The sequence below is a fragment of the Physeter macrocephalus genome, chromosome 20, assembly GCF_002837175.3.
Source record: "Physeter macrocephalus isolate SW-GA chromosome 20, ASM283717v5, whole genome shotgun sequence".
Lineage (NCBI taxonomy): Eukaryota > Metazoa > Chordata > Mammalia > Artiodactyla > Physeteridae > Physeter > Physeter macrocephalus.
Genome location: NC_041233.1, coordinates 98,107,385 through 98,123,650, shown reverse-complemented (window position 1 = coordinate 98,123,650; position 16,266 = coordinate 98,107,385). Strand labels below are relative to the sequence as shown.

At 44.6% G+C, this 16,266-nt stretch overlaps 1 long non-coding RNA gene across 3 annotated transcripts in view; it reads left to right on the top strand.

Moving 5' to 3' along the window:
- The window catches only part of LOC114484481 (uncharacterized), a 38,997-nt gene extending 23,534 nt beyond the window's left edge, over window positions 1-15,463 (top strand). For all 3 annotated transcript variants that reach the window (XR_008616311.1, XR_008616310.1, XR_008616309.1), the window contains one exon: window positions 13,919-15,463. This is a non-coding gene — a long non-coding RNA (uncharacterized lncRNA). The remainder of the gene's footprint in view (window positions 1-13,918) is intronic.
- The last annotated feature ends 803 nt before the right edge of the window (window positions 15,464-16,266 follow it).

Sequence of the window (16,266 nt, the reverse complement as noted above, 5' to 3'; positions counted from 1 at the left end):
GGCCTCCCTCTGTTGTGGCCTCTCCCGTTGCGGAGCACAGGCTCCGGACGCGCAGGCTCAGCGGCCATGGCTCACGGGCCCAGCCGCTCCGCGGCACGCGGGATCCTCCCAGACCGGGGCGCGAACCCGGTTCCCCTGCATCGGCAGGCGGACGCGCAACCACTGCGCCACCAGGGAAGCCCTAGGAAGCCTTTCTTAACCTTTCCGCCCTTGCTAATCTCTCATCCTTCGAAGCTCTGTGGTACTTGGAGATAATGGAACATAATTTAGCCCTTAAATGGATACTGGCTAGTATCAATCACTGTCATTTCCTCTGTGCACTCTTGCACCAACCAGACTCCAAACCATTTAAGACTAGAAAATGTATTCCATATTTCTACAGCCTCCCCATCATTTCTTGCCCTTCCTGACCACCCATTATTGTCTGAGCCGTGCATTTTGTCACTCAATTCCGTTCCATCTGAATGCATACTCTAGTTTATGGTATAAGAGTTCTGTCTGCACAACTGTAGCCAAGGTGGAGTGATATTAGCTCCAGGCTGAGGTGACACCAGGCAAGGCCCTGTGTCAGGGTCTGATCCTCACGGGTCTTAGCCAGTGTTTGTGGTTGCCCTGAAGGTGGCCCCCACCAGCATCGAGGGGCAGGCTTTCGCATCAGGCCGATGTGCGCATGAGTCCTGGAGCCGTCACTTACCAGGCGTCCCTCCAGGCAGGACCTCACCTAAGCTTTCTAGATCTCCATTTACTCATCTATAAAATAGGAGAGGGTATATATAATACCATCCACCACACAGATCTGTTTTGGGTCTTAAGTGCCATCATCCCCTGAAAACATGAGGCATGGAGAATAGGAGTTAAGAGCAGGGTCCTTTGGGACCAAATCACGTGACCTTGATCAAGAGACTTCATTCCCTAAACTTCACCTGTATAATAGAGATTATCATGTGAACCTCATGGGCTTCTTGGGGATCGTGCCAGACGATATTAGGTACTTGTGTGTTATTATTATTATTGGTAGTAGTCATCGTAAAAAACTGTTAACACAGTAACTGGCACATGAAAAGTGCTCAAAAATTGTATCTCCACCATGCTTGTTTCTGTTTCCCTCTGAGGTTTCAGGCTAGGTCCGCGGGTCCCTTTTTCCACATCTGCCATCCACACAGCTCAAAGCAGGGCTTGCAGCCTCGTCAAATCTTTGCACCACGGCAGTCCTAGGAAAGCAGAGGTGCAGCATCTACTGCTACACAGCGTGCTCTCGGCCCCACCACACCACCCATGTTATCATGCACCACTAACTCCTCCATCCTACAGAAGACTTGCCATAAATTCTTACTGGAGCGTGGCACGTAACAATTTGTAGCGAAATAAAATCTGCAAGATTCTTCCTGTCACAGAAATTTTGACAACAGCTCTTTTCCCAAAGGACAGCACAGAGGATGCCTGCTCTAAGGGAAAATAAGCTCTCCAGGAGGCGGGGAGAAAAGCCCCTCTCCGCCCTACAGTGCAAAGGACCATCAGCATTTTCAGGAGCTTGGCTAGCATGTTGATTCCTGTGGCTGCAGACCGTTTGATGTGCAGGCTGTCAGCCCACCTCGCTTGTGCGGGATGATCCAGGTAATTCCTCAGAGGACAGCAACCTTCCACCCTTTGGTCCTGGACTGATGCTAGAAGCCTCTCTGACCTCTCCGTCCTTTACCGTGTACAGTCCAATCTTGGAATCTACAAATGAAGGCTCAGAGCCCTGGCCAAGTTGAGACCGTTAGTACAGATAACTTCTGAAATTCTTCCTTCAAGTTTCTGTCGCTTATGGTTTATTACTTAATTTTTATCTGTACCTTTTAGGTAGTGATTTTAATGCAGCTAAACAGGTGCCATAGTTTACTCCTCCAAGGGCCCTGCTTTTCTGTAATGATGCAGAGATCCACTGTATTCCTGCTTAATCATGTTAGCTTAAATTTGTGGGCTGCCTCCAGGAAAAGGAGAAAGGTATAAAGATGCAGCGTGGCTGTTCTTCATTATTACTGTAGCTCATTCTCGCCCATTTAATTATTGGATTTCAGGAAATCAGGACCATTTAATTGTGTCAAGGGCACGGCAGGAAAACTGCAAAGAGGCTGTAATGACTTGGGGAAGAAGCAAATCCAGATGTAACAAAGGATGATTCTAGAAGCTTCACCATAGCTAAGCATAATGTGCTACAAACCCAGAAGGAAGGGCTAATGAAAAAAAAAGCAACACAGGCATACTTAAAGCCATGATTAGCTGATAGAGGAAGGGAGAGATGAAAAGAATATTAAAACCACTGATAAGTCTAAAATGCATTTACATTTGCCTGTGAAATACAGTCATGCCCAGAAACACATGCCTAGGTCCCCAGAGTCACAGAATAACATCTGTGCCTCCAAGAGACTTCCTGCCATCCAGTAATACATCACTGACGCAGAATCAGTCTTGGTAGAGGTGTGGAGGAGACCCCGTTTAACAGACATCCCGGCACGTTCTGATGCAGCTGGTTAATAGACCACACTTTGAGAAACTCTGGAGGAGATGACTCCAGGATTTTTCAGCTGTATGTAATATACACAGAATCTCTAAACATTCGATGCTTTGTATATCTTACACATTCATAGCCTCTGTGTACATATGCAGGGAGAGACTATACACCATCTGTCTCTACTGTGTGTATGGATTCCACATGTGCCTCCTTTATAATAGAACAACTGAACTTTATAAGTTTTTGGTAAAATCAAATAAATACGGTGTGTGGATTTGAGTATTTTCTTTCCTTACTTGGCCCAGGAGGAGAATTTAATTTATAAAGGATGACCAGAATCACAAACAAAGCTCCACATCTCTGAGAAGTAAATACAGAAGCGTCTGTGTGCCTGACTTCAGGGACCCTTCCAAACAAACTTGGGCGTCTCGTCTCTGCTGTCCTGATGGCTTCTTTTCCCTTTCGCCTCAAACCCACCGTTTGACCTCCAAAGTCGGATGGCTTATGGAGGCCCCAGCACTGGGAAGTTATTAATGCTGTGCTCTGCCCTGTCCTGCCCAAGTGGAAAAGAATTTGTTTCTCCTCTGTTAATCAGTCACCTTCAGGGATGGCAAATAGGCTTCAGCTCTTGGACTGATTATGAACATTTTGCAGAGGCGGAGCGAAGGAGTGAGTAGAGAAGGATTCTGGGGTTCTGTATGGGCTCCAAATGAAAGTGTGTGACATGCGCCCCTATTGGGTAGGATGGGGTCACTTTTGTATCACCTATGTGCCAGTCCAGCCCTGGGTTTTATCTTTCAAAGACCTGCTCTTGGTATAGATAATTTTAGAACTGTAAGAGAACTTAGAGATTTGATAGCTAAGGGGTAATCTTCCATCTCCTGACTCCACATTTCATGTTCTTCCCAATAACCCAGTTCACAAACATTATCCACACTAGTGGGGCTGAGACTGTGGGGGGCTGCAAAATGTCATTGGCCTCCCATTCTTCCAGGCCGCCTGTTCCTATTTGTAGCAGAGGCCTCTTCTGTGTAATCCAGACAAGCTTTGCTAACAGTAGCGATCTGGGGTTGAAGATGAGACAATAGTAATCCCAAACCAGGTTGCTGGGGGTTCTTGGGGAGGACATGCCTTCACTACGCCAGTGTCCTTATTTCCAAGTGGCATTTTCAAGCCTTCCGTAGCTTATCAATCATGCCCTGCACTTGAATTCCCCCACTTCCTTTTATTTTTCCCCCAGCTTTATTGAAATATATTTGACATATAGAATTGCATATATTTGAACTCTACAACGTGATGTGATATATTTATACATTGTGGAATATCGTCACTGTCGTTACCATATCCGTCACTTCTCAGTTACCTTTCTTGTGTGTGGTAAGATCACTTAAGATTTACTCTTTTAGCAAATTTCAAGTATACTATACAGTATTATTAACTATAATCACTACACTGGACATTAGATCTTCAGGAGCTGTTCATCTTATACCTGGAAGTTTGTACCTTTGACCAACATCTCCCCATTTCCTCCACCCCTCAACCCCCTGGTAACCACCACTCTACTCTTTGGTTCTATGCATTGACCTTTTCTCTCTCTTTTTTTTTTTTTGAATTCCACATACAAGTGATGCCATACAGTATTTGTCTTTCTCTGCTTTGCTTATTTCACTTAGCATACTACCTTCTAGCTTCATTCATGTGTCACAAACGGCAGGGTTTCCTTTTTAAGGCTGAATAATATTCTGTTGTGTATATATCACACCACATTTTCTATGTCCGTTCATCGGGAGATACATACTTAAGTTGTTTTTATACCTTGGCCATTGTAAGTAAGGCTGCAGTGAACATTAGAGTGCAGATATCTCAAGATAGTGATTTTGTTTTCTTTGGATATATACCCAGCAGTGAGGTTGCTGAATCATATGACAGTTTTATTTTTAATTTTTTGAGGAACCTCCAAACTGTTTTCCATAATGGCTGTACCGATTTATGTTCCCACCAGCTGTGTACTAGGGTTCCCTTTTCTCTACATCCTCACGACAGGTTCATTATCTCTTGTCTTTTTGATAATAGCCATCCAGACAGGTGTGACGTGATATCTCATCGTGGGTTTGATTGGCATTTCCCTGCTGATTAGTGTGGTTGAGCACCCTTCCATGTGCCTGTTAGCCATTTGTATATCTTCTTTGGAAAAATGTCTACTCAGGACCTTTGCCCATTTTAAAATCAGATTATTTATTTATTTATTTTGCTATTGAGTTGTATATGTTCCCTATATATATTTTAGATATTGACCACTTATCAGATACATGGCTTGCAAATATTTTCTCCCATTCTTTAGGTAGCCTTTTCATTTTATTGATTGTTTTCTTAGCTGTGCAGAAGCTTTTTAGTTTGATGTAGTCCCATTTGTCTATTTTTTGCTTTGTTGCCTGTACTTTTGGTATCATATTCAAAAAATCATTGCCAAGACCACTGTCAGGGAGCTCTTTCCTTATGTTTTCCTCTAGGCATTTTATAAGGTCTTTTTTTCAGATCTTATATTTAAGTCTTGAGTACACTTCAAGTTCATTTTTGTGAATAATGTAAATGACATTCTCAAGCCTTTGGTAGCTTATCAGAGATTCCTGCTCTAGTTGGAGTCTTCCATGTCCTAACCCAATATACAGACTTGTCAAGTTTGCTGATTCTAAAGCTATATATGTTCATGAACTGACACAGGACAGTTTTTACCCCCTGTGAAGTGTATGACTCTTCCTCCAATTGGCAAGCATTCCAATGGACACAGTTTTCTCTAGAGATCTTGCTGTACACTCTTATGATTCATTGGCTTTATTTATTATTATTTTTTGACGGGGTGGGGGAGGAGTGGAAAGAGAGATTGAATTAACTGGAAATAAATATTATACCTACCCAGCATGTAACTTCTTTGATTTCAGACAGGCTGGTTTAGAGACCAGAATCTAGGTGACAGGAGAGGATAGCACCAAAGACAGAAAGGGAGGGAAGCTAGTTATAAGTGGATGACGCTGAAAGAGGAAGTGAGTTATTGAGTTATACTGTTCTCATAGCATTTCTGTTGTATTGTTTTATTGTAAAGAAGAAACAATAAAAAGATGATGCTCAAAGCTTTTAATTCAGTAAAACTCATCTAGGGCCAAATACAGCCGACAGTAGCCTGACTTTTTAAAATGCAAACACTGAGCTCAGATTTATTACTTTTTATGTTATGAATATTTAAATCAGCCTATCCCAATGGAATCATTTTACACAGAGCTAATGCACTTACATTTTTTAATTAAATGAGTAGTCAACCATTAAAAATAAAATATTGATGTGAATTATTAGACTAGTTGATTGGGGAAGAAAGTTATTGTGCAAGCAATCAGAGATTTAAGAAAAATGAATAGAAATCAAACAACCCAATTATTGTGGCCCTTGGCCTTAAGGAAGACTCTGTCCAATATATCTCTTTTCTTTATGAACAATCACTTTTCGAAATGTCTAAAGAAAATTATCACTGCAAATCCAGCCTCGGGTAGGAAATCTGAGTCAAAAAGTAGTATGGGGCTTCCCTGGTGGCGCAGTGGTTGAGAGTCCGCCTGCCGATGCAGGGGACGCGGGTTCGTGCCCCGGTCCGGGAGGATCCCACATGCCGCGGAGCGGCTGGGCCCGTGAGCCATGGCCGCTGAGCCTGTGCGTCCGGAGCCTGTGCCCCGCAGCGGGAGAGGCCACAACAGTGAGAGGCCCGCATACCGCAAAAAAAAAAAAAAAAAAAAAAAAAATAGTATGATCTTCAGTAGCAAGACAGTACTTAACTGCTTAGTTCCTGCTACAAAATATGGGGGTAGTAATTTTCTTTGTATTTCAGGCCCCAAACTTGCTTCTTCCTGGATTCTACATAAAATACAACAACTGAAACTGAAGGTTTCTCCCCTGAATTTCAGGACACCTGTGCTCTTATCAAAGTGTGAACAAATGTAATTTTTAAAGTCACTCGATTAAAGACCTTTTGAAGTCTTTTATTTTAAGTGGAAGATTCATGGTTTAAAGCAAACCCTGGCATTCCTTCTTCTAAGTATGGTTTTCTGTGTTTGATCACCATTAAGTGAGGCATACCTTTCTTTGAGTTGAACGTTTAGGCTTAACTAATGAAGACTGCTTATTTCTCAAATTCTTATTAGCAGCTGAGCCTACAAAGGGACAAGCACAGATTTCCCTGCCGTCTCACATTTTTTGTGGGCCAATGAATTCTCAATTTCTGTTCGGTTAGGAGTAAGTTGATAAACAGAAACAGCAAAAAGACCTATAACCCATCCAAGAGAAGATTGGGCAAAGATTTCTTGCTGAATCCCTCTCACGTGGCTGTTTGATGAGCAAGATGTGTATTGCATCAACAAAACAGGAGACGGTAGCATGGTAGGTGCCGGGTGATCAAAGAGCAAGAAAGGAATGGAGGAGGTAAATTGTTGGCATTTTGTGTACGGGAAAGAGAAACTTGAGGAGTGCGTGAACTGAGGATATTGGAAAGCAAACGGTTCAGGTGATGCACTGGGGAGGGAAGGGGAGGGGCTCGGGACGCTGTGGGGAAGAGGCAGGTATGGGGGAAGCAGAAACAGCGGACCAAGTGAGGAAGGCAAGCTCAAGAACGTGGCACTTAGTGTCATTTAGTTCAGTGCTTCTCACACATACAGATCCCCTGGGCACCTTCTTAAAATGCAGATTCTGAGTCAGTCGGTCTGGGGCCGGCCTGCAATTCTGCATTTCTACCAAGTTCCCAGAAGATGCGGAGGCTGCTGGTCCAGACGGAGCTTTGAGTACCAAGGTTAGAGGACCCCAGTTTCACCTCTTGGAACGTGAAGAATGTCGGTACCAATGAAGGAATTATTTATTAAGTGCCTGTTATGTACCTAGCAATCTGCTAAGTGCTCTGAAGAGTCGAAAAGAAGATAAGAACCCCCTTAGGCAGGAGTTTAGAGTCTTAAAGAGGAGATAAGACTGCAAACACAAAACCACGGGAGTGAAACAGAGGAGGCTGTGTATTAGAGAGCCGGCTGGACTGGGCCGGAAGTCTTTAGGAAGAGAGGGGTCTGTCTAAGCACCGTGGGGCTGAGACCGGCAGAGGAGGGGGAGTGACCTGAAACTGAAATGCACGCAGAGGGGAGAGTGTGGAAGGCAGGTGCAAAGAACTGCAGAGATCTCTGCGCCGCGGGGCCTTAGTACTCACTCCACTGCAGCCATGGCGACCATCTCCAGGCTTGAAAAGGCTAAGCGCTGGGGGCTGGAGCTGAGTTCAGCTGAAAAGGCAGGTGTGCCTCCCCAGCCCCCGGCACGTTACTGGACACAGTAATGGTCATTCAGTGACTGACTCGTGGTCAGAGCCCTCAGCAGACCACAGAGCACCTGCCCTGCGTGTACTAATATGCCCTGCCATAGGCTTTGGGATCCAAAGATGGGAAAAAAATGGATTCCCACTGTAATAGTGGGAGAAAAACATAAACAATGATGGTGGCATGGCAATATGTTGAAGATACTCAGTTCTTTTTTCTTTTTTTAACATAAATTTATTTTTTTAGATTAGGAAAGTATGTGGTTTTTAAAAAATTTTTATTGGAGTAGAGTTGATTTACAGTGTTGTGTTAGTTTCAGGTGTCCAGCTGAAGGTAGTTCTTATTTGCTTTTGCTGCTGATGGGACTCCAGTATTAGATTACGTTTTCCTTGTCACTGCCTTCTTAGGAGAACAACCACGAGTTTATATTAGGTTTCAGATGCTCTGAGTTTCGAAGTCTTGCAGAAGCAGACGTCAGCTGACTTTGGGAGGATCTGTCCCTCTCTAGGTTAGGCTGGAGTTGACCAAGGAGGAAGACCCCTCATGCCCACAAGTCACGTGGGTCACATATTGTAATGCGATGACAAACATAGGCGTCTCGATAACTCACCCGGGGCCAGGAGCGATCAATGTGCCTGGGAAAGAGGGAAGGCTTCACCCAGGAAGGACGTTTGGCCTCGAAGGATGAGGGGGAAGCTGCCAGCAGCTCCAGCAGAGCCGTGGTGAAATCCCTACATTAAGAGAATGATGTGCCGCGGATTTTAGATGACACCGGAGCCCATGGGGGGCTGTGACAGGAGGGGAGCACGGGAAGGCAGGCTGAGGACCAGCTGAGAGAGATCGTCAACACCCAGCAGGAGAGTGTAGATCTTATCCTTGTTGGATGGTGGTGGTAGCCATGACTTTTCCATCTTGCTTGGATAAGATGTGATTGTATACACATAATACTGCAACTGGCTTTGGACCATGGTCAAGAAAACAATGATATATTTGCCTAAACTACCAGTAGAATTATTTATTTTCACTCAACTATTTCTGAATTATGTGGAGATCAAAGCGTAAACTGGGACAAGTGAACCACAGGTCACTTGCTGTGCAAGTTTTGTCAAGGAGCAACTTCCCTGAGCCTCAGTTTTCCCTACTGCACTAGGAGGAATGCTCGTTTTGGGACAAGAACCTTAGCAGTTCTCCAGGTGATAGTTCCTGAGTGCTTCCTGTGTGCCAGTCGCATGCTTTATCCACCTAATCCCCAACCGCCCCACAAGATGGGCTCTCTTCTCAGTGCTTGTACAGTTAAAGAAACTAAGGCTCAAAGCATTTAAGTAATTGACCTAAGGACACAGGTGCCTGGGGTCAGACAGGTATTCTCGAAGCTAATTGACAGTTCCTGACAAAGATCTGGATTCCGATGTTTCCTGGGAGGAGATTTGGATTGGTAGGTGTTGCTTCAGGAAAGTTTGAAAAACTTCAAGTTTTCTCATCATTAAAATGAATAGGATATTCTTTAAGAGAAAAAAATGGTGATGTTGTCATAAAATTTGCTTGAAAAATTAAGACCAAAACAGTATCAAGAGTCTTAAAACTATTCATACTCTTCAATTTAGTTAACTCATTTCTAGGAATGCATTTTAAAGAAATCTGAAATTCACAGAGATAAGTGACATAGATGTTCATCTCAGTATTACTACTAAAAAATTTTTTTTCAAGAATGTAACTAGAAACAACCTAACTGGTCAACCTCAGGGCAATGCCCACAACATAGAATATTATGAAATCATTAAAATATTATTTATAAAGGACTTCAATAACATGAGGAAATGTTTATTATACATCTGTTAAGTGGAAAAAAGGATGAAATAGCTTGATCTCAACAATGGAGAATATAGCAAAATGCTACCATTTTCTCTATGGGGGGAGGGGTAGGATTATAGGATTAAGAATAATTTTACTGGCTTCCCTGGTGGTGCAGTGGTTAAGAATCCACCTGCCAATGCAGGGGACACAGGTTTGAGCCCTGGTCCGGGAAGATCCCACATGCCGCAGAGCGGCTAAGCCTGTGAACCATGGCCGCTGAGCCTGCGCGTCCGGAGCCTGTGCTCCGCAACGGGAGACGCCACAACAGTGAGAGGCCCGCGTACTGCAAAACAAACAAACAAACAAAAAACAAACCAAAATAAAAACAAAAAAAACCCCTGGGTGTTGCACTAGCATCTGAAGTGGAGGACAGTCTTGTGGGGCTGAGTCTCTTACCTGTGGAATCTGATTCTGTCTCTCGGCAGATAATGTCAGAATTGGGTTGCATTCTCAGACACCCTGCTGGCATCTGAGAATTGCTTGTTGGTGTGGGGAAGCCTCCACACAAGTTGAAATTGGATCTGGGACCCCTTTTTCATCTCCATCCCATCAATCCTCTCATTTTATAGAGGAGGCAACTGAGTCCAAGAAGACTGGGTGACTCTGTTAAGAATCCACAGTGAGTGACCCAGACTCCGAGCCCTTAGTCCATTTCGTTTCTGTTGTCCAGGGCTGCCTCCCAAGCTTTGAAATAAATGTCTGAGTGCTTTAGCTAGGCATCTGCAATTTATTATTATAGTGGAAACTCTGAGTCTCCACTGTCCCTCTACGGGATCCTAGCAACAAGCCCAGTGCCAGATGAAATCACACTCCTGACTCTTGGCCAGTGTAGCTCTGAACTGGTTAGATCCCGGATGTCCCCGACCAGAATGGCAGCAACTCCAGAAGCTGGACTCCTGGCAGAGTGTCTGTCCAGGATCTGGGGTGGGAATCCGCACTTCTGGAATTCATGAAGGTGAAAGGGAGAAGAGTGCCCAGCAAATGTGCCGTTCTCAAAGTGGACACAGCGCCCTGGTGTAGCGGGGATATTCTTAGCCCGCTCTGTGGGAATTGCTCACCTCTTTCTTGGCCTTGGACACCAACCCGAGGAGATGGCTGCCCTTAGAAGTAGAGCAGTGAGGAGGGGTTGGGGTCCATGATGGTAGCAAGGGGCCCCAGTAAGCAGAACAAACCTCTAGACACAATGCAGAAAATCCTATTAGGATGAAGATGTTGGATGTGGCAGTCATGGAGGAAATGGGCTGGGGTGCAATATAGCTGGGGGCAAAGGAAAACCCCCTCTGACTGGGAGAAATGGGGGCCACTCCTTACTCCTTTCAGAGAAGTGAAGGTACTTTAAGCTTTCTAAGCTGGGGACGTACCTGGGACTGATGGTCTCAACGTCAGACTCTTGCACTTTCTGCACTGAACCTTGCTCAGCCCTGTCTGGTTCCTGGATGTGTCCACTTCGTTCTAGTTCTCTTGGTACCTGGGATCCCAAAGCACCAGTAGCAATGCTTGGGAGCAATGTCACATTGGTGGAGACAGCAACACAGGTGTGTCAATGACAAGCAAAAGGGTAAATTATCAGGGAGTGGGGAGGAGCCTCTTCCAAGGTTTGAGGTACAGAGTGACCTACTGGTGACAGTAGAGGTCATCGATGTTTCCAGCGACCACAAGGAAAATTTGCCAGTTTCCCTACATTCTGTCTGAGGAGGGGAAAGGAGCAGAGACACTCAGCATTGCCATAGCTTTACTAGAAAATACTTACAGTATCACCTAACAGGGATCTGTAAAACTTCGTTAACATTAAAAAAAATTAATTCAGTATGTATTACATGGCACACATTATAAGGGCTACATGCTGGAGGATTCAGGTATAAGAAAAGATAACGCTTCTGCCCTTGTGGGGCTTTCAATCCAAGAAGAGACAAAGAGTGAACCATTATTTGTAAGTGCAGCGGGTAGCACAGCGGGTAGTGCAGCGGGTAGCACAGCGTGTAGCACAGCGGGTAGCACAGTGTACTCCATATACTGTATGTGAACTTAGGGAGGACCCAGATTAAATGTTATGTTACGCATAAAGTTCTTAGTATGGTCTCTAGCACATAGTAAGTGCTCAGTAAATTGTAGCTGTTATTTTTGTTACTACTGATGGCCTGAAAAAGATGCTTCAAGGGGGCAGCACCCTTTTTTGGATTTGTGACTTGGGAAGGAAAGTCTGTGATCCATTCATTCATTCATTTGTTCATTTTATATACTTTCTTTTTTCTTATATGTTTAAGGGGCTGTACTCAGTGATAGAGATACAAAAACACAAAGCCCTACCCTGAAGGGGCTCCAATTCTAATTCGTTTAATTATAAACAGATAATTTCAAAATGATGCAGTAAGAAACATATTATTTAACACAAAGACCAGTGATTTCAACTCTGCCTCTCAGGGTCCAAAAAGTCTTCACTGAATAAAGGATGGAGTTTAGTCTAGAAGATTTTTCTCCAGGGTCCCTTGTTTTATTACCAGTTCTTTCCTGGGTGTGGGGAGGTAGGTAAGGTGATTTTTATTTTTGTGTTCTTCTTTCCGTATTTGATCTCTCAGTTCAATCACATGATGAATTGCCAAAAAAAAAAAAATGTTGGCAAGGGTTCATTGCCAGGCTACCTAATTTTTGGCCATCAGAAAAAATTCTGCATAGGCATGTTTCTTATAGAGGAATTCACTTCCAAAATAACCATGAAATGGTCCATCTCCACAAGGACTAGGGCTCAAAACAGGTTGTGATTTGATTAAAGTCTCAAAGAATACTATCTGTGTGTCAAAGAAGGTGAGCCATTCCTGCCTCTGGATCGCTGTGACAGTCATCAGATGTTTGCAAGAAAACAAAGCCTGGCCTCACAGAGGCCATTTCCCAAGCTGTCACCCTCAGGCAGGGTCCTGCCTTCTGCATCTCACTGCCCGGGCACCTCAGCATCCTGGTGGCAGAGATTGTTTAAAATGTCTCGCAAAGGGGTGAAGGAAAAAAGAATGAACACTTAAAGCAGATTCCAGAGTCCTCCTCAGACAAGGAATGTGATGTTTTTTTTGTCCCTTTAAGCCTGTGTGTGGCTGAGAGATGAAGACCCGTCCCACTCTGCAGCCTCTTCCCTGCCAGGAGTTGGGGCCAAGTCTAGAGTAAAGGCCAGACTCAGCATGTTGACTGATGATGGCCCAGAGGAGCACGGGGCCATCTGATGCTTCCTGCGGGCGCCTGCGTGGACCCCTCAGGAGAGGAACGGCAGAGCTGAGTCTGCCAGGCCCACGCCCTTGGAGAGCTCTCTCGTCTCTGACCCCGGGGGCCACCCCACACAGCAGAAGGCAAAGTTAGTTCCTGCTAACTCCGACTGGTGCAGCAATCCACTGGAGAAGAGCCCAGCTTGCCTCTTTCAGATTCCTGTTCAGCACGAGCAAGCAAGCTAACACAGCTCTGGCGAAATAGGAAAAGGGGAAGGAAGAAAGATGAGGAGGATGGCTATTCCCAAGCCTTCTCCCTTCCACGCCAGGACCTGTACCTTCAGAGAGGAGGCCTGTTCTCCAGCAAGAGGAGATGAGATGGGCAATGGTTTTTTGTTTTTTTTGTCGTCGTTGTTTGTTTCAGATCACAAGAAAACTCAGGATGGCTGATCCAGCTGTGAAATGTGAATTTCATAAACCAATAAATCTGATTTTTCATAATGTCCACACTCCAAGCCAGAGAAAGGAGAATCCGGAAGAATCTGCTCTAGAAAGCCTGTCTCTGCAAAGAAATGCAAAGAATGCTTAAAGAATGCAAGGTTTCCACCGTAAGATGCTCTGGAAGAAGCAGGAAAAGTAGAGAAAGAGGAAACAACCCTTGGTAAAAATTTGCCTACCCAGACTGCGTTCTTTTTCAGTAAAGCCCTGGATTGTGGTTGCAACCTGAAAAGTAGTGAGCATTCCCCTCTATTTGTTCCCACCTTTGGCTTAACTGGTCCCGGAGGGGTAAAGGCTCAGAGATAAAAGTACAAGCGAATTCCCTCTGGAAATTCCACACAGAGCAGGAAAAGCTGGTAGATTCCGGAAGGATTTTCATCAAGATGCTAACTGGGGTTACTTCCAAGTTGTAGGATTTTATGGATTTTGCCTTTGCTTTTTATATATATTTTTTCTGGGATGTTGGAAATTTTTCTTTATAATAAAGCTGAGCTATGTTATAATCAGGAGTGAAATAAAATATACATATGACTGTGGTTTTCTCCTCTTTCCAGAGACCTCAGTAAAATAAAAACATGGGAATAAACTCAAGATAATTGAAGGAGACAGTGGAGAAGAGACCCCAACACATTTTCAGAAGAAGTGAAGAGAATAAAAGCCCGTTGATGGATAATCAGATCCCGAAGCCATATTCCAGAATGGTGGTGGGGATAGAGGGGTGGGGATGCAGAGGAGAGAATTCCAGTTGTCTGCAGATGCACTGGCCGTGGGTGGCTCCCCACGCTCTCCTCACCCAACCCCCGATTTTGGAGCCTCTGCAGCCAAATTCCAAGCAAAAATCAGAGCTCCCTTTTCTACAGTTGTTGACATCTTTCTGAGAATTTGGGCTTCCAGACCCCTGGGTAACCGCCCCCCAGGTTTTGACACTTGAGAGCCTCCCAGGCAGACTCTTCTTTCTGCTCAACCAAAGTGAAGCCTGCCTGTCAGTAAGCCCCATAAAATGGTGGCATGGTGGACATTACCACGGAAGGGTAATGAATGGAATCCATTTAACCTGAGGGCACAGCAGCACATGCTTCCAGACATTGGGCCCATAGTATAATCCTAGCTCAGCGCCTGCCTCAGTGTTTATGGAAAGAACTGATTTGATGTATCAACGATTTCAGGTTATATTAAAGTTTATTGGTTTCCCACCTTGACAATCAGACTAATAGAACACAGAAGACTTAAATATGGTTATAGGAAAAAATGTAATATGATCAACCTTGACAGTGTGAAAATAAATTCCAGCTGTCAGAGAATGAGAAGGGTATAAGAAGAAGGGTGGAGCGCTCATATCTTAATCTAGTTTAGTTGGGAATCAAGAGGTACTTTCTATGTAAATCAGTGTAGCCATTATGGAAAATAGTATGGAGCTTCCTCAAAAAATTAAAAGTTGAACTACCATACGATCCAGCAATCCCACTTCTGGGTATATATCCAAAGAAAATGTAAACGGGGTCTCATAGAGATATCTGATTTCCCATGTTCATTGCAGCATTATTTACAATAGACAAGATGGGGAAACAAGCTAAGTATCCATCAATGGATGAATGGATAAAGATTTGGTGTATATATACCAGAAACAGAATTCTTGCGAGTGACAACATTTCAGTACAATATTTTCAGGTGGTTGGGTAGTTTGATATGCTATGATTTCCAGTTTTCACCGCTGAACTTTCAAATCTCATTAAAACAGCTCTTTGTTGCTATTTGCTGAGTTAAATCAGCAGTGATACAGCAAATAAGCAGACATAACAGGTCTCCTCTTGGCAGGTAGAATCATGGACCTCCAAAATACACGATTGAGGAAGTGATTTCAGAGCTAAAGCATTGGGGGTGCCTTTATAAGGATTGTCTTCTGTCAATCCTAACTGCTCTTTACAAGTGGATGACTGAAAGAAAAAGAAGGCTCTTCCTTCTCCGCCATGGTTGCGGTGTTTACTCTGGCAGGAGTCTGGGACAGGCGGGGTGCTCAGGAGTTTGGAAATGTCTCTTAGTGTCTGATGCAACCTGGTGTCCTGAAGAACATTAATTAAAAAAAAAAAAAAGTTACGGACTAGAACTATCTCTCTTAGATTTTAGAGCGACCTTCAATCCCCTAGCTGGAAATGTCTCTTAGTGTCTGATGCAACCTGGTGTCCTGAAGAACATTAATTAAAAAAAAAAAAAGTTACGGACTAGAACGTATCTCTCTTAGATTTAGAGCGACCTTCAATCCCCTAGCTGGCCCTTACCGAAGGCTTTAAAAGTTTTTCTTAGCATCTGGCCGGAAAAATCATGAGGAAATCCTGCAGTGGCTCCACATTTATTGCATGTCTCCTAGGGGCAAGGGACCGTGTTGGTGCTGCTGAGTCAGACAGTCCCTCCCTCAAGTGGCTCTCAGTCTAATGACAGAAGTAGGACAGGGCTCTGAAAACTATAATTCAAGGTCCAAAGAAAGAAGGGCTGTGAGAAATACAAGGCAGGGACAAGTCCTGCAAAAGGAGCTAAAGATCAGTGTGCTCTCTGATGAAGACGTGCAGATTTGCAACGCGGGTGTGTCCAAGGACCCCTGTGACAGGATGGAGGGAGGACGGGCAGCGCTGGGGTGAGCTGGACAGACGGTGACTTGTATGAGGGCGCAGGGGGAGACTTAGGTTTGAGCCACTGTGCAAACGGGAACTGGAAGGACAAATCAGAGGCAGCTGTAAGGAGAGCCAGACCTCCCCCCTGCCGACCCCGCAGTGCTGTGGCCCACCCCCCCGACCTTGACCCCTGCCTTTGGTCTTCGCGTGCATCCCGAGACTTCTCAGGCTCTACTTCGTCAGCGGGGTTCCACTCCTGCCGGGCTTCATCCTTGTCCCCTGTCTGGCCCCCCTCC